Genomic DNA, 19,215 nt, shown 5'->3' with positions numbered 1-19,215 from the left:
ACGAGCCACTAGACAAACTGCTTACAGCAGAAAAGCCATCCACGTGGAGGTATGCAGTCAATAAAAAAGAACAGTGTCAAACCACTTCGTAGCATTCGTTTTAAAGAAGACATACAGCCATACGTTCCTCTGGCTACATAATTCACGATCTCCAGAAATGTATATAGGGGTAAGTTTTCAGAAAGAGCCTATGTTATTTTAATCCAATGGCTGGGATTGTTCATATTTACCCCAAAAGCCATCCACATGGAGGTAAGCAGTCAGCTGGTAAGCGCTAAAAGGAACAGCATCATACCACCCCGTAGCAATCATTTCAAAGACGAAATTCAGCCATATGTCCCTTTGGCTACATAATTCGCGATCTCCAGAAACTTGGATTGTTCATATTTAACCCCAAATGTCCAAATGTATTAAAATATATAAGAATTGAATGTTAAGTATGTAGAAAACACATCAAACACATGTTTGATTATTTTTATTATGTTAAATCCAGCATCATGTTTCTACATTTGGTACCTGGAAAGTCACATTTCACATGAGTTTCAACTGATAATGTTCCAAAATTCAATAATAATAATAAAATAAAACAAACAATTAGTGATACATTTATGACACCTTTGTTAATGTTAGTTTATATTAAGTTAAATAATGTTAGTTCATGTTAGCGAACTAACAGTGAACATGTTAGCGCAACTCTGTATACATTTCTGGAGATCACGAATTATATAGTCAGAAGTTCGTATGGCTGCACTTCGTCTTGCAAAACGAACACTACAGGGCAGTATGACGCCGTTCCTTTTCGCGCTTACCAGCTGACGGTTACCTCTGTCTGGGCGGCTTTCCCGCTCTTACCACTTTATCTAGTTAGCTCGCCATGTACGTCGGCAGACTTGAGACGCAGAGAGGAGCAATGGGGTTCGAATCCTGTGAAGAATGGTTCCAGAAAGCAGGTAAGACAACAACAGAAGCCAAAAAATACAATTACCAAGTAAATAACAGCGTAAGAACGTGGTAAAATCTGAAAACGTGGTAAAAATTCAGGCAGTTTTGGTTTTTAACTGTCGGTTGGGTGGGTGGGAAGTGGGTGGGCGGGTCAATCTGTGCTTTTAAAAACACTATTGGTTGGGTTTAGGGAAGCAGGAGGGTGGGTCAGTCGATCGGTCAGTCGGTCATTCAGCAAGTCAGTTGAAAGCGGCCTCTGGTGGATTTAAACGAGAACGGCAGGCGTGAATGGCACTCGTGAGAGAAATTTGAGATCTCACAACGACCTCTAGCGAATACATGAAACTACAAAAAAAAAAAAACCTCTTGGGATGTATTTGACACTCTCCAGAAATGTATAAAGCGGTACGTTTTCAGAATGAGCCTGGGTTGTGTAAATACTATAACTAATGGACCATTCTAAAGTGTTACCCAAAAATCAATTGTTTAGAACTTGAGGATAAGTAACGTAGAATAAAAGTGAACTGTCACTTTAAGAGTTCATGTTGGTGGTCTGAATATCTGGCAAGGAAAGAGTGAATGCTAGCAAAGTCGCCTGTTTACAGTAATTCTGCTTCAGATAGACTCAATACCACGGCACTCAATACCAAGAAGACGGATATCTGCTATTCAGCACACGCTCAGCATTTAAGTGCCTTTTAGTATAAAAACTTAGTGTGCGCACTGTGGAGGCCGCTAATGGGATTAACTCCATCCCTGTCTTGTCAAACTGGATTAATATATTCTGCTGCCTGAAGAGTCTTGATGGCTGTGTATCCCTCTCAAACCTTTGGATAAGACCCCGATTCTGATTTAATCTCCTCAGCACAGTAAAGAAATGAGTGAGATTACTAGCACTAAAGAGCAATTAGCAAATTCTCCTCATTTTGCACTAATTAGAGTGTTTCATCCATTTAGTCACTTTAATCTCTTGTTTAGCTTGATTACAGTGTGAACAAAAACTGAACATGATTACGTTTGCGCTTCAGTAGTAACAGTGTAGAATATAAAGCAGCATTTTATATGTTTTTTTTTTTTTAATTCTAGAAATAATAACAATACAAATCTTTATTCATTATGATGCAAAGAATGTTCTCCCTGCATTCGCGTGGGTTTCCTCCAGGTCCTATGGTTTCCCCCACAGTCCAAAGACATGCGGTACAGGTGAATTGGGTAGGCTAAATTGTCCGTAGTATGTGAGCGTGAGTGAGTGTGTATGGATGTTTCCCAGGGATGGGTTGTGGCTGGAAGGGCATCTGCTGCGTAAAACATGTGCTGGATCATTTTAATATGTTTAAATAAAAATAAAAAAGATGATGCTTAATATTTTGTGGAAATTAATACCTTTATGCAATGAGGACATAATAATGTGACATGTTAATATTAATGACATGTTTCAAAACATGAATTCTGTTATTTTGATACCTGACCAAAAAAATTAACAAACTGAAACAACCCAGGCTCATTCTGAAAACGTACCGCTATTTACATTTCTGGAGAGTGCAAGGAGCTATGTTTTTTGCAGTTTTTGTTTTCACAAATACACCAGAGGCTGTGCGAGTGACTGACTGTTGTCTGACTGACTGAATGACTGACTGACCAATCAATTGACCTACCCTCCTCCTTCCCTAAACCTAACCAACAGTCTTTTCAAAAACACTGATTGACCCGCCGACCTACTTCCCTAAACCCAACCGACAATCCAGAAAAAGAAAAGCCATTACTGGACAGACTGGTAGCAGTGGGAAAGCTGTCATACAAAGGTAAGCGGTCAGCTGTTAAGCGATAAAAAGAACGGCGTCATACTGCCCTCTAGCATTCGTTTTAAAGATGAAATGCAGCCATATGTACTTCTGGCTACATAATTTAAAATCTCTAGTTTCCTATGAAATTTATGAAGTTTCATAAACTAATTTCGAGAGAAGCACGTGATATGATTGAGCACGAATGGCTGCTTGTCTGTAATAAGTAATAATTCAATCAGAGCGATCCTAGCTTACAACAAATAGATAATTTTCTCCCTACTGCTCTATCTTCGTTTCGGAAGAATCCCCCCTTCCACCCCATCTCCTCCTTTTCCTCCCTTTTCCAAGGGGGAGTTCTTGAGACCTACCTGATCTTGGATCTCCAGATATGCTTATTTGACCGGGCGGGAGCCTTGGGCTTAAATATCTCCAAGCTCTCTGCCATGACAGCATGCCAAACCTGCTATAAACGCTAAGCATATCTAAGTGGGAACTCTTGAAATGTATATAGGGTTACATTGTCAGAATGAGCCTATGTTGCATTGAAATAAAGAAAAAAGGATTTTGTTATGTTTCAGCTATACATCAGATGTTCTACTGAAGTCAAAATAGACACTAATGAGAAAATGACATACAGTAAGAGCAATAAAATAAACACGACAATTCAAAGTTCATATAATTAAATCCTGGAAGAATGCTTTTAATTAGCACCCATCAGAATTTATCATGTGTGACTCTATAGATACATAAATAGCACTAAAAGCTGAAATTACATGAAAGCTAAATAAACTAGCTTTCCACTGATGTATTTTTGTTCTTAGAATAAGACAATATCTGGCTGAGATTCAGCTAATCTGGAATCTGCAACATAGGTTCATCCTGAGAATGTACCCCTATATACACTTCTGGAGATTACAAATTATGTAACCAGAAGTATGTATGGTTGCATTTCGTATTTAAAACAAATGCTACAGGAACGCCGTTCCTTTTCAAGCTTACCTGGGTATGGACTGCTTTCCCACTGTTACCTGTTTGTCCAGTTGACCACAATGACGGGGTTCGATTTTGGCAAAAAACAGAAGCCAATTAAATAAACAAGTAAATAACAGGGTGAGAATGTGGTAAAACCTGAAAATGTGGTAAAATCAGGTGAGGGTTTTTCTTTTTCAGGATTGCTTTTTAAAACTGTTGGTTGGTCAATCTGTGCTTTTGAAAACACTATTGGTTCAGTTTAGGGAAGAAGAAGTGTGGGTCAGTCAATCAGTCAGTCAATCAGTCAATCATTTAGTCAGTCAGTCGACAGTGGCCTCGGGTGGATTTAGATGTGAACAGTAGGTGTGAATGGCACTAGCGAGAGAAATATGAGATCTCAAAAAGTGTTAACAGCAGCCTCTGGTGGATTCGCAAAAACAAAAACTGCAAAAAAAATGTACCTCCTGGGACGTATTTGGTGCTCTCCAGAAATGTATATAGCAGTACGTTTTTAGAATAAGCCTGGGTTGAGAATCTGAGGGTTCAAAAATAAATCTAAATATTGAGAAAATGTCCAAAAAATTTTTAGCAATGCACATTCACTGTAAAAGCGATTAGTTGTCCTTACTTTAAAAAGAGAGCAAACTTGTTGCCTTATAATTATTAAGTAAACAAAATGTATATAATTATAAAACCTAAGTTAGGTCAATGAGTTTACTGACTTTTAAGTAAAATCAACTTGTTTTTTTTTTTGCAATTGGTTTACTCACTTTTTTTAAAAGTAACTTTTTACAGTGCTGCTAATGAAAAATTGAGCTTTGATATAATTACGGGATGAATTTGCTATATATTTCTACATGAAACTTGATTTTTTTGCCATCAAAAATCAATAATTTTCATCTATTCAATGTGTTTTTAGCTACTGCATAAAATACCTGGTCAACATAAGACTCATTTTGTTGTCCATGTTTAGATTTGGCTATACATAAGTGCCCTAACATCTGTAAACTGGTACATCTGTTAGTCCTCCATCACGCTTACTGCAATTCACAATTCTGACATTGTAACATGCTGTTAAACTGTTAAAATCTGCATAATTAATGCACAAAAACACCTACAGTACAACATCAGCGACACAACATAAATATATATAATTAAAACTCCTGTTTGGGCAAGGCAGACGCACAAATCGAAATGCGATTAAGAAGTGAAAGCGATATTAAATAATAACCACGGCCAACTGAGATTTGACTCCGCTTCTGTCTGCTTTAACATGCATGCCAGAGACTGAACGCTTCAATTACAAGTCCATCAATAATACAGCAGCCTCAACCAAGAGTCAAGCGGGAATGGGATGGGACAGGGGGATGAGCGCGGAACGCAGGAACATTCTAGAATAGAAAAGATGTGGGTTGGTTGGAAGACAGCTTATGGAATAGGATAGTGGGAAGCAGAAGTCATAAACCGTCTCTGTCATTGACAAGGCATATTGGGAGAGGGATGTGGGAGTGAGTGAAGGAGACAGAGCGTAGATGGATGGGGATGAGGGATGGTGTGGGTGTGGATCGTGAACTTGCCGTACGGAGAAGTAGAGAAATTGTTTTTTGATGGAGTGGGAGAATGGAGGAGCAAAACGTAGAATGACACGGAGGCGAATTGACTGAGACGTACAGATGGATTATGAGTGGAAAAAATGAGAGAGGTAGAGAACTATAATCAATGAAAAGAACTCCTAACCTTAAGTCCCCTTAAGAGAGATGGCGGATGACCCTGCGACCCTGTGAACTGCTCTGACAGAGATTAACGTGTCCCTGGTCAACAGTGCAATTTATTTTCAAAAGTGCCATCAAACATAGAGCAGTTCCTGGTCATCAACCTGTTACATGCTTTTCTTGATTTTATGAAGTGGGTTCCCAAGTGGAAAGGGTCTCACTTCCTGTCATAAATGTTCTTGTCGGGGGAAAATACACAGCAGGTGAAACAACCAAGGGACGGGTGAGTTATGAGCCATGTTGTTTTCATCAACTGGATATCTGCACAATTAATGCCGTTTTCTTGCTGTGCTTTTGAACTTAATTTAAAAACTGAAAACAGAGGGCAGATTATGTTCTTCCTTTAAATTGGTATCTGAGTCAAGATGTAAATATACAATTGATATGGCCAAAGTGCATTATTGCAATGTAGTTGCAGAATTGATCAAATGAAACGGTTATTTCAATGCTGTCTCACGGCAATTCGTACCTTTTTGATTTAGTGGCTAATTCGTATGAATTTCTATGATCTCATTTATACTATGCATTTATTTTTATGTATTTATTTTTTTTGGATAGGACAATATTTGGTCAAGATATATTTAGAAAAACTGAGGGTTAAAATTTTTCTGAATATTGAAAAATTGCCTATAAAATAGTCCAAAATAAGTTCTTAGCAATACACATTGCTATTCCAAAATTTAGCTTTGATATATTTGCAGTAAAAAATGTACTAAATATTTTCATAAAACTTGATATTTTTATACATACAATACAAATCTATAATTTTCACACATTCAATGTATGCTTAGTTATTGCATAAAATAAAAAACAAAATAAAACTGGTCAACATAAACCTTGTTTTTTTGTCCATGGTCACATTTTACTACACAAAAGAACTGTAAATCGCTAAAAATGTTATTTAGTATGATTTGTTCATCCCTTAATGACGGTTGGATTTAGCGGTGGTGTTTGGTGCCACGCTTCTTTTAAAAAGTGTATGATTTTCGTATGATTGTTCTTGAATGAATTCAAATGAACACTAAACTGACAAAATGCAAAAGAGTTATGTTTCCTCCTGAGATTGAGCTGGTTATTTCGGTTGGTTGATTCATTGATTTCAAAAAGCTGTCAAGAATAAAAGATTTATGGACTCCCTCATAACACACAAAAAATACATTTGTCAACATCTGCTGTCATGTTGATTTACCTGATTTAATACAGTAAATCTTGTTCACCATGTTCAAAAATATCACTTGAATGAATCAAATTCCTCCTGACTACTCTCCTGGATCAGATTCTCTCTTATGTCCAAACATTTCTGTTCGGACTGTATCTCGATTACAGAGACCTGTGTAGTAACAGTGTTCTGGCATAATGATTTAACCAGTAGAATCAATAAACAAATCTTTTTAGTCAGCAGGTTCAAAAGAGCAACGTGAATGAATCAAAATCATCACAAATGCTACCCTGGACCAGATTCTGAAAGTCTTATTTCACAATATAATCTCTAAATGATGATATTTACTGTATACACTAAACTGAGCAAATGTTTATAACTAAAAATAAGTAATGAAGATACCAGCTTTGCTATCAAATCAAATTGTAGGACTATGAGGCCTCTTCATAGAAAAATTATGTTTAAACTCATTAAAATGAACAACAATGGGATTTTGTTGGTCATTCAATGTTCAGCAATACGCGTTTTCACACATAGATTTGTTTTCCAATATATGAAGATCTCAAGGACATTTAATCAGATAGCAGTTTTAGTTTTACAAGAAATACAAGGTGCAGAAACTCACAGATTGCTGCTTTTCTACGAACACTGAGTGTTATAATAATTCACCTAAATCTATGCAATAATCAAATATAAGTCAACAGGTCCAAAAGAGCCACTTGAATGAATTAAAATCCCCACAGCTACATTGCTGGATCAGATTTCTTCCTCCTCCTCCATCCAAAATGAGTCTATGTTTTTAACCTCAGCAACTGTTACTACTTCATAAATTAGTAATGAATCTAACAAGAAGGCACCAGCCTCATACCAAACCAAAACACACACACACACACACTGGCACTTGCTTCTGAGTGAATGAACTTGTACAAGCATGAATAAACATTTACTTTTACTTCATTCACAAATGACAATCCATAAAAACAGATTAAATGATCTGAGCACATAACTGTACATTATCAAAACTTTATATGGCTTTCTTTGACTGATTCATTGCTTTTATCAGGTCAGTGGAGTAGAAATATGAACTAATACACTCACTCAAAATGCGCAAATAGCATACAATAACTTGCCACAATCTAAAAATACTAATGATTTAACCTGTTTAAATGAATGATTCAACTATTTTTTTTAGAGTACATTTAATTTCAAAAGCATTACTTGGATGAATCAAAGTCTTCCTTCCGCCCCAAAAGTCCTTGTTCATCCAATCTACTGTCTGATCCATTTATGTCATCAACTAAAATCCCAGCAGCAAATGTTTACTTCTATAAATAAATTACGACTGAGCAATACCAGCTTCACTGTTTTTTCATGTTCTTGTCTCTTTGGTTTTAGTAAACCAAAAGCACAAGCAATTGGCACCTGTTTTTGTCTGATGCAAAACAAGAGAAATAGAAGCAAAGAACGTTGCTAAAAGCAGTTTCAAAGGAAACAAGGTGAAATAGGAAACACATTATCCTCGATAGTGATTCACTATCACAAAATAGGCCAGATTGTTTTGCTATCAACCATATATCCATACAACATAATTTTCAACAGAAATGCATTTAAAAAGTGGGTAACGCTTTACAATAATAGTATATGAATAATGGTGTGTTAGTATATAAACTAAACATTACTTTATTATGAAATAATGATGAGTTAATGCATGCGCTAATCATGAACAACTTTAACTACAACATGAGTCACATGGATGAGTTAAGGGTGAGTTAGTTGTGATGTGCCCCTTCAAGTAAAGTCATGACATAATTATACATTAACAGGTCATGAGTTCATGTTGGTTATATTTAGCTTAAATTTAAATGTTAATTAATACAAAACAACATGTACTAAGTAATAAAGGTAGCCGTTATTCAGACATAAACTCTAATGACTTGTAGTTAAAGTTAGTTCATGATTAGTGTGTGCCTTAACTCACAATTAATTTATAATAAAGTAATGTTTAGTTTACATATTAATACATCATTATTCATGTATTATTCATTATTCGTTTTGTTATAATAACACTATTATTGCCTCTATAAACACTTGCAGGCATGCCTTACATAGAGTTGAAGTCAGAATTATTAGCCCCCCTTTGATTTTTGATTTTTTTAAATAATTCCCAAATAACAACAAAGCAAGGAAATTTGCACAGTATGTCTGATAATATTTTTTCTTCTGGAGAAACTCTTATTTGTTTTATTTCGGCTACAATAAAAGCAGTTTTAAACTTTTTAAGAACCATTTTATGGTCAAAATTAGTAGCCCCTTTAAGCTATTTATATTTTTGATAGTCTACAGAACAAACCATCGTTATGCAATAACTTGCCTAATTACCCTAACCTGTCTAGTTAACCTAATTAACCTAGTTAAGCCTTTAAATGTCACTTTAAGCTGTATGGAAGTGTCTTGAAAATATCTAGTAAAATATTATTTACTGTCATCATGGCAAAGATAAAAGAAATCAGTTATTAGAAATGAGTTTTTAAAACTATTATATTTAGAAATCTGTTAAAAAAAATCTTCTCTGCGATAAATAGAAATTGGTGAAAAAAATAAACAGGGAGGCTAATAATTCAGGGGGGTTAATAATTCTGACTTCAATTGTACATAATACAATGTTTTAACAATTCCTAAATGTAAAAGTGCAAATGGGGATCACTGCGATAATACTGTTTTCAGTACGAAAAGCCTTTCAAAAACTAAATGGAAACCTTTTTTTTTTAGACATTTTCAAGCATTGTTGTCAAATAAAGCATTACATTTCAAATTGGCATCAAAAGCTATGCAATTCAAGCACCCCCAAGATGCATTTTGCACCTGGCCAATATTTAAAAAGTTTAGCTACAGTATGTAAAAACCAACCCAGGCTCAATGAAAACACGTGCTTCAGCCTGCATTTTATTGAAACTGTAAAAGCATACCTAAACATACTGTACATTTGACTGCAGTTTCTACATAAAAAGAATGCTATGGGGCAGTGTGATGCCAACAAGTTGTCTTTTCACACTAACTCTATTTGCAGGTACATATTATTGATGAATAATGGATTATTTTCACAGAGTTCTTTGTGCAAAACCATATACTGTACATACATCAAAACTACTTAACGATGTCTATGATTCGTAGTTAAATACTATCTATCTCCAGATGTACATTTCCAGTGTGGGTTGCTTACTTTGTACATTGTTGTATTTGTGATGCAGAGCGCTTGGATTTGTGCCTGGTGAAGCACAGTTCCATTAAAGAAGGAAATCAAGGTAAAACTATGCAATTGCAGTTCTATTTTCTCTTATGCTGTGTTCACATCAGATACGGCACGTGTGAATGAAACAGGTTATTCGCACGTAAATAGATGCATGAACATTTTTAGTTTATTTGCTTCATTCGTGCGTCAAATTGACTTCACAATAGACACAGATTCGCGTCATGGGTGGCTTCTGTGTGCCCGGTGACTATAGCTTCGTTGCTAAATGGCTAACATGGATTTTATTGAGATAATAACTGTGTTTATGTGATTTAGGAAGGCTGAAAAACAGCATATTCAAAAAAACTGCATTTGTTCGGCATCGTGTCTTCCACTAGATCCTTACAGAGGTGCAGCCAGCTCTGTGAGTTCATTAACTCCTCCAGAAACTATACCTGGATGATGGAGGCTTTCAGCACTGCTTATGATTAAGCCGAACCCACTTTGATGAACTGTTGTCCAGTGTCAGCAGGAGGATTTGCTCTCAGGACACCAGCAACAGACGGTACATCATAGTCACGCCCCTACAAGAGCAAGCTCATGATTGGTTAACGTGGTACGGATGTCCGCTGAAGTTCAGATTTTCATGTGTTAAGTGCATCAAATGCGTAAAACACTCAACTCGCACCACTTCCTTCATGCAAATTGCATCATTCGTGCCACCTCATTCGCGCGAATGGCACCCCAGGATGCTATTTGTGTCTTTGCATTGACTTAACATGTAAATCACTCGTGCTTGATGCTTCCTCCGTGTCTGGTGTAAACACAGCATTATGCTTGTTTTTGAAAATACTGTTGGTTGGGTTTAGGTCAGAGGTTCATTGCTCTAGGAGATCTGTACAACAAGCACTGCATTCTGGTGGATGTACTAGAAATGTATAACAAAACATAGCCTTAGTAATGTATTTCAGAAAAAAATGTACACAGTGCTCTCTAGTTCATCTGTCATCTAAAAGTTGCAACAAAACGTTCCTGTAGCAAAAAATGTAGACTGAGGCACGTATTTACTGTTAAAACACTTTTAAAATTACTGTTGAAATCTCATGACCAGAATGCAAGACAGGTGCTGTTGAGCCCAACAGTAAAGCTCAATCTGAGAGCAAATTATTCATACAGTTAAGGTCATTCAACAGTGTTTTCATCAAAAATAAAAAATTGTATTCATCTGACAATGGCATTTTGGAGACCTGAAAATGCAAACTTTTAAATTTGATTTTATAAAAAAATAATAAAAAAAAAATAAAAAAAATAAAAAAAAAAAATAAATAAATATATATATATATATATATATATATATATATATATATATATATATATATATATATATATATATATATATATATATTCTTTTAGTAGATCTGTGTGAATGTGAATCCTTTTAACACTATTTTCATCTGTAAAAAAAAGTTTTAGAAATTTAGAATTAGGTTTTACATAAGTGAACTTTTTTACACTTTTCAAACCTTTTTGTTATATAAATGCATGCTTAAATGAACATTCAACTAATTTTATCATCTAAAGTAAAACTGTTGAGTTTTACCATTTTTTAAAATCCATTGAACCAATCTATGAATCTTGTGGGACTGAATAGATTCAAAAATGGTAAAAGTCAACAGTCTAACTCTAGGAGACTTCTGAAATGAGCCTATTTCCAAAAAGAGTTTTCCTATAAGTTTACATAGATCCAAACTAAAAGCTACAGAATAGCTGTGAATGGTCAACATCTCACAACTTCAGCTATTTAAAAACATGAGCAAACTATTTAATCTCATGAGCAGAATGCCATGTCCTAGAGATGTGTTGTTGAGCCCAACTGCATAAAGCCCAATCTGAGAGCGCGAAAGGAACAAATTGTCCGTACAGCTAAGGTCATAGAAGACGGCTGTGAAGAATGAAAGAGATCGTTCAAATGCTCGGCAATCACAGATGTGCTGTCAAACAGAGAGAAGGGGGAGGAATGGAGAAAGAGAGAGTGTAAAAATGTCCCAATATGTGCCATTTCAAGTGTATGAGAAAAAGACCTGGCTGAGTAAGAAATTCCCTTTTGTGTTTTGGCTTTTATAATGTTTTTTTTTTTTTTCATTACTCTCTTTCTTTGAAGTCTTTGAGACGAGAGGGATCCTACGTGCCCTGGACAGTGATCATATTAGGCTGTTATCCGTGTTGAGTGGCCTGAAGTAGAGGGGATTGGAAACAGGCACACCGGGGGGACAGGGGTGTTATTTTGTGGGAACTGACACAGCAAGAGCCCTGGCTACGTTCATTCAGATCTGACGGATGTTGGCAATCTCCCAGGATGAAACTTGGCTGTAGCCAGACAAGATAAATGGAACTTGTGCCCAAGATTATCTCCTTCCCCTGACAAATCTAAAGCTAATTTACTTTTTCCTCATGTAGGCACAATATTTTTTTTTTGTATTCCTAAGGCAAAGGAATATCTAGTGTTTGTCACTGAGTAAATAGCGCACTAATTCCCTCCTCTACGTATTTTCCAAACACTGGCACACCTGTGTCTATTGACTTTTGAGGGGTGTAGAAAGTGATTCATAAGAGCTATTAATGTAAAACATGCTTGAACTTGTTCCTTAACATCTGGATAATCTTGGTTTAAATAAGCAATTTGACAGTTCTGTCGGAAGTGTCAAAATATTCTGGCTTTCTTCACCAGTTCACCGCTCATATAAAGCATGGGCCTTTTTATCAATTTGTTATGAAACAGAATACGAATGTTGAATGGGGATATTTCCAGAGCACATTAAACTATAACATTTGGCTAAAATATAATGCATGTGTTCACAAAAAGGTCTACAGGAAATAAATAAATAAATACATACATAGTAATCAAATGACAGTCCAAAAGAACAAATAGACCATTCCCAAATTGCTCATAACATCACCAAAAAATAAATAACTCATATTTTACTGATACTGATGAGATCGTAAACATAACTAGTGTAAGAAGTAGTATACAACAAAAATAAAATGAATTTTAAAATATAGACATAAAAATAACAAAACTAAATGTAACCCACCAGTCCTACTGCACCCAACACATTCTGAGCTGTGATTTTTTGTATAGGAGTCGGTTGCTCTAACAAGGAGGCTAAAGACCATGGCCTCTAGCGTCTGTCACTAGAGCACCTTTAGAGGTCAGAGGACTGAGGTTTACCTGGATAGCACTTTGCTAGCTGACCTCTGTTACACTCACCACCCTAAACCTGGCCATATATATATATATATATATATATATATATATATATATATATATATATATATATATATATATATATATATATATATATATATATATTTTTTTTTTTTTTTTTTTTTTTTTTAACTACATTTTAAAACTTACATAAATAAATGAAAAAAAATAAAGAAACAAAGAAACAAACAAACAAACCAACCAACCAACACATAAATAAATAAATAAATAAAATAAAATAAAAAATAAAAAAATAAAAAAATAAAATGGCAAATGATTAAGAAAACAATAGTCATTCAATCATACCATTCTATTTCTAAAGCGCTTATAAAAATGCAGATTGTGTCAAAACAGCAATAATTGTACTCTGAGAAACTCTGTATTTAATTTCTGCAAATAATAATCACAATTATTATTCCCTTAAATTTGTGAAACATGTTGCCCCGATCTAAATGAAACCCAATAAACTTATATTGTTCAATCTTCTGTTCCACAGAATTAAATTGACACTTTTCAGAAATGTAATGCTATTCCTCATAAGTATGAAATCTAATTTCAAAATTAAAAAAAAGCTGTTCAAATAAACTAAATCTAAAACAAATTTTATATAAACAATATTTTTTCACTAATGAAATAGAAACAGAACAGAGCATGAGAGTTAACAAGCCTAAACAAACTAATATGATCATGAAATACACATTAAATCCCATCTGTGAGAACATAACTGACAAAAAACATGCAAGAAAGAATTAAAAACAGAGAAGCTAGCTATACAAAGAAATGTATTAAAACAGATATTGCAAAAGCTACAAACCTCTTGTACCACAAAGTTAACAATATTCAGAAATAAAAACTGGATTCACTGGGTGTGAAATGTGTATTTAAAGTACTTATTTATAGACAGAAAGTAGTTTCTTAGACAACAAACATAAGATGCTTAAAAATGTTATTAAGTTGAAATTTGTTTTAAAAAACTGCATAAAGCTCATTCAAATAACCAGCAGCTACATTTATTTGTTTCCCAACATGAGCAATAACACACTAAAGCACTAATATGAGCAGGAAATCAAAATGTCAACCCATCTGCATTGAAATTACTCACAAAAAAAACTTACTAAACAAACACAAACAAAACAAAATTAGCACTTTTTAAAGCACTTTATACAAAGAAAATGATTTAGCATAAGACACATTGTTTACTGTGCCTCTGAAGGCTTTCTGTCACGCACGTGTGAGGTCGCAGCACACACTACTACAGTAGCTACAGTAGTAATTCCCTGCTGGGCTGCTTTTATATCAAGCTCAGACAAACCCATCAAACAGAAGCCTAAATACTCACAGGAATCTGCTTCATTCTAGTCCGCTCGTCCTCGGAAATACAGACAAACCCTTCCTTTTTTGCTCTGTCTAATCCCACAGGCTTGAGAAAGAGAAGAAAATCCAGAGAAACGTCCACCACAGCAGACCCGGTACTAGCGGAGCGAGAGAGGCGACTGGGGAGACATATGTTGCCAAAGCCTCTCGCCTGGCAAAGAAGCTCATTAAACGAGTGACAATCACTCCCACAAAGCCAGATCTGAGCGCTTTTCACATGGAGTGTACAAAGAAGGAGAGATGCGGGGAGAGAGAGAGAGAGAGAGAGAGAGAGAGAGAGAGAGAGAGAGAGAGAGAGAGAGAGAGAGAGAGAGAGAGAATGAATGAAACTGAAGGAATTCTGGATGGAGGAAGTTGCATTTGAAGCATGGGGAGGCTTGTCCACGTTTTGTGCCATAGATGTCAAGATCCATGCTTTGGCTATTGTTACACTGTCACTTTAGTTAAATAGGGTTAATATGGGGCTTATTTGAGTCTAGTGGCTACTATAGTGTAGTATATTATAGAAAATCTGCAACGCATGTCTGTCAGGCAGCTACACTGTATGAGAAAGAAATCATTTGTCATTTTTAACTTTGTTTTTACATGTTCTGATGACATTGAGTGCAGTTCTCTGTGAAGGAAAAAAGCTGTGATGATAAGGGTGACTACAAGGGCGTTGCTATGCAGTTGCTAGGGTGTACATTGTGGTTTTGAGCATGTTGCTATGTGGTTGCTAGGCTATAAAAAATATAACCAAAAGAACCTATCCTCAATTCAATGATATGACGTACCTGCATCACTTAAAAGCGAATTTTTAGCATCTTTCATGCAAATAGCAGAATATTTCTATATGTTAAAAAACAACATCAACTTAAAAAAGCCATTTGGGTAAGTTAAATTAATTACCACAATTATAATATGCATCCACTCAGCAATGCATGATTGTGTTTGAGAAAATCAGTGATTTATAATTTTTTTTACTCTTTAAAAAAATGAATATATATATATATATATATATATATATATATATATATATATATATATATATATATATATATATATATATATATATATATATATATGTAAATGTATTATTATTAATATTACTACCACTACTACTACTACTACTACTACTACTACTACTAATAATAATAATAATAATGGTTTACTAGTTTTTAGCTATCTTTAAATTTCAAAATAAAAATATACACAATTTATTATTATTAGTAGTAGTAGTAGTATTAGTAGTAGTAGTAGTAATAATAATAATAATAATAATAATAATAATGTAATATTTTAATAATAATAATAATAATAACAGTAATAACAGCGACGCAGTGGCGCAGTTTTTCTTCTTCTTCTTCTTCGTCTTCTTCTTCTTCTTCTTCTTCTTCTTCTTATTATTATTATTCATTTATTCATTCATTCATTTTATTTTAGGCTTAGTCCCTTTATTAATCCGGGGTCGCCACAGCGGAATGAACCACCAACTCCGGGTGCTCCGGTTTACCCCACAGTCCAAAGACATGCAGTGCAGGGGAATTGGGTAGGCTAAATTGTCCGCAGTGTATGAGTGTGTTGTTTCCCAAAGATGGGTTGTGGCTGGAAGGGCATGCTGCGTAAGAACATGCTGGATAAGTTGGTGGTTCATTCCGCTGTGGCGACCCCTGATTAATAAAGATACTAAGCCAAAAATAAAATGAATGAATGAATGAATAAATGAATAATAATAATAATAATAATAATAATAATAATAATAATAATAATAATCCTTTACTAGTTTTTAGCTATGCTTCCATTTTCGCAATAAAATATATATGTAATTTATTATTATTATTATTATTATTTTTTTTTTTTTTTTTTTTTTTTCAGCATACCTTTATGGCTTTGATGCATTTTGAAGCCAAGCGATTCAGCGGTTGTAATCTGGGAATAATAAACCTTGGAATGTCAAGTATTCCCAGCCTGATCTCACAAGGAAATGTAAATATTTTACGTTTTGTCAGTTTAGTGGCTAATTCAGTTCAGTTGTACGAAAATGTACAATTTTAAAAATGAGGCGTGGCACCTAACCCCACCCTTAACCCCAACCGTCATTGGGTGATGAGCAAATCGTACTAAATTGTACGAATTAGATTGTACAAATTCATACAAATTAGCCCCTAAATCAAAAAGTTACGAATTGCCGTGAGATTGCGTTGATATTCCAGACAGCCGTATATACTAAATCTACAAAATCAAAGTAATCTGTGATATAAAGGCTACAAAAAACATTTATTCTTGGGAATATCATTTGCACTTTTCTAAAACCTAAAGTAAATATCTTACATGGTTGTATGGTGTAGCAATGTATGTTGGAGTTTAGTGGGAGTTAAAAAATAAAATAAATAAAATATCAGCAAAAAAAGGATGATAACCTTTAATTGACATCAGCCAGTGTGCAAATAGGGTACCTCACAAATAGGGTAGATCCCTAGGGACCACATGATTTGCCGACAGAGCAAATAGCACAGAACAGGACATGGTCACACTCTCTAAATACAAACGCCCCACCCCTATCCCACAATGCCGAGGCAGGAAGAATATGATGTGGAAGTGGACGAATGGGTGCGGGGAGAGGTTGAAATCAGAAAGGCTTGACATGTTTGCTTCAATTACGCTGATGTAGGTGCCGCTGACGTGTCTGTCAAATGGAAGAGTGCGCGTATAGGTAAAGGAATAATTAGTCTTTCAGGTTTCCAGGAAATGATGCTCTTCATATGTCAAGAGCCAGCCGCGTGAGGTGAGATCATACAACGCACCATCAATTTCAGGAAACATCATTAAACGTACAGGCACCATAAACACCCCTAATTAAAATTCTATTAAAATGGATTCGTTCACGTGTCCGCTGTTTGAAAGTACCATTAATTTCATTATCTGCGACTCATAGTCATTACAGGGCAAGGGTTTGTTTGAAGTGCATGACGGACTTCCGCTTGTTCATGTTAAAGTCTTGCTCAGCGTCTGACAGATGTTTTGATCTGCTTCCAGTCAAGATAATTATTCACTTAAGTGTGGTTTCATTGAGCCAAAATCATTTCCCTCTTCTCGTTTAACATGCTCAGAATGTTAACTGCCTATCTGAGGAACGACCACTCGAGTGAGATTGTGAAATATATAGAGTCAAGCCTGAAATTATTCATACCGCCGACAAATTCTGACTTAAAGTTTTTGTTCGAATGTAAATAAAAGCAGCCTCTTGTACATCATCTTATTATCTTTTGGGAGAAGCTCACAAAAATTAGCTGGTTGAATAAAAGTAACTATAAGTCAGAATGTGTCAGGGGTATGAATAATTTTGGGCTTGACTATATACAGTCATGTGAAAACATTAGGACACCCTTTAAAAACCTGGGTATTTTGAAAGGCTTTTTAATATATGGTTGTTTAATCTCAATTTTAACAATGCAGAAAGATTAATGTAACATAACTAAATAATTAAACTGAAAAAAAATTAAAGATTTTCCAGATCTTCTGTAAATGTAATTCTACAAAAATGCAAATTCTAACTAAGGAAAAAGTTAGGATAGCCTATCCCTTAACAGCTGATATTACCTCCTTTGGCTAAAATAACTGCAGTGAGATGTTTCTTGTAGCCATCTACCAGTCTTGTTTCAAGTTACCCCAGAGCATCTCAATAAGACTAGGATCTGGGCTTTGACTTGGTCATTCCATTTTTCATTTTTTCCATAATTTTTTATATGTTGATTTGATTATTTGATTTGCCTATGTTAGAAGCAGTGAATCTCCTTTTAAAACTGTCTGTTTTTTTAGACAAGGAGATTCGCTGTTTCTAACATCAGCAAATCAAATACTTTTTTACGAAGATGATATCATCATAATTGGATGTTCTCTTCAATGTGACTATTAGCATAATAAATTGGCTATAAACATACAGGTAACTGTTATTTCAGATAATAACTTTTGTTTATTCTTTTTATTATTTATTCATTCATTCACTTCAGCCTAGTCTCTGAATTATCAGGGGTCGCAACAGCGGAATAAATCGTTAACTACGTAAAAACGTGCTGGATAAGTTGGTGGTTCATTCTGCTGTGAGGATCCCAGATTAATAAAGGGACTAAGCCGAAAAGAAAATGAATGAATGAATGATTGAATAATACATGAGGCGACGCGGTGGCTCAGCGGTTAGCACTGTCACCTCACAGCAAGAAGGTCATCACGTCAAGTCCCGGCTAGGTCAGCTGGCGTTTCTGTGTGAAGTTTGCATGCTCTCCCTGTGTTCACCTGGGTTTTCTTTCCTCTGTGGCGACTCGTGATGAATAAAGGGAGTAAGCTGTAGGAAAATGAATGAATAAATGAATGAATGAATGAATGAATGAATGAATGAATGAATGAATGAATGAATGAATGAATGAATGAATGATACATGTTCAAAACAAAACAAAAAGTAAGGCTGTGTGTCACTTCATCGCTAAGGTGCTCTACATAGTTTTAGAATGCTGGTTGTTGGTTGAGTAATTCTAAAACATTAGTAAGCTTTACTAAGTAGTTACTAGTGTGGCTGCCAGATGGTCATCAATTTTTAAAGTAATCATTCAATCAGACAAAGCATAAGTGTGTATGAATTAAAAACACTAAGCAGGCTCAATTACAGTAATGTTTGTCTTTACAAGAGCAGAGAACAAATATAACATCTATTATTAATGCTAAGCTGTTCCGCAAAGAGGCCA

At 35.1% G+C, this 19,215-nt stretch overlaps 1 protein-coding gene across 7 annotated transcripts in view; it reads right to left on the bottom strand.

Annotated features, from left to right (window-relative positions):
- Positions 1 to 19,215, bottom strand: part of chl1b (cell adhesion molecule L1-like b) — a 189,058-nt gene that overhangs the window by 87,830 nt on the left and 82,013 nt on the right. For 5 of the 7 annotated variants that reach the window (XM_056460390.1, XM_056460396.1, XM_056460393.1 and 2 more), the window contains exon 1: positions 14,463 to 14,698. The exons of 1 other annotated variant lie outside the window; for it this stretch is intronic. The gene's annotated coding sequence lies outside the window, so the exon portion shown is untranslated. Of the gene's footprint in view, positions 1 to 14,462; positions 14,700 to 19,215 lie in introns of those variants that run through there. One more of the 7 variants, XM_056460397.1, reaches the window with a different exon arrangement.

The sequence above is a fragment of the Danio aesculapii genome, chromosome 6, assembly GCF_903798145.1.
Source record: "Danio aesculapii chromosome 6, fDanAes4.1, whole genome shotgun sequence".
Classification (NCBI taxonomy): Eukaryota; Metazoa; Chordata; class Actinopteri; order Cypriniformes; family Danionidae; genus Danio; species Danio aesculapii.
The sequence above is the reverse complement of the archived record's forward strand: the minus strand, read 5'-3'. Positions and strand labels throughout refer to the sequence as shown.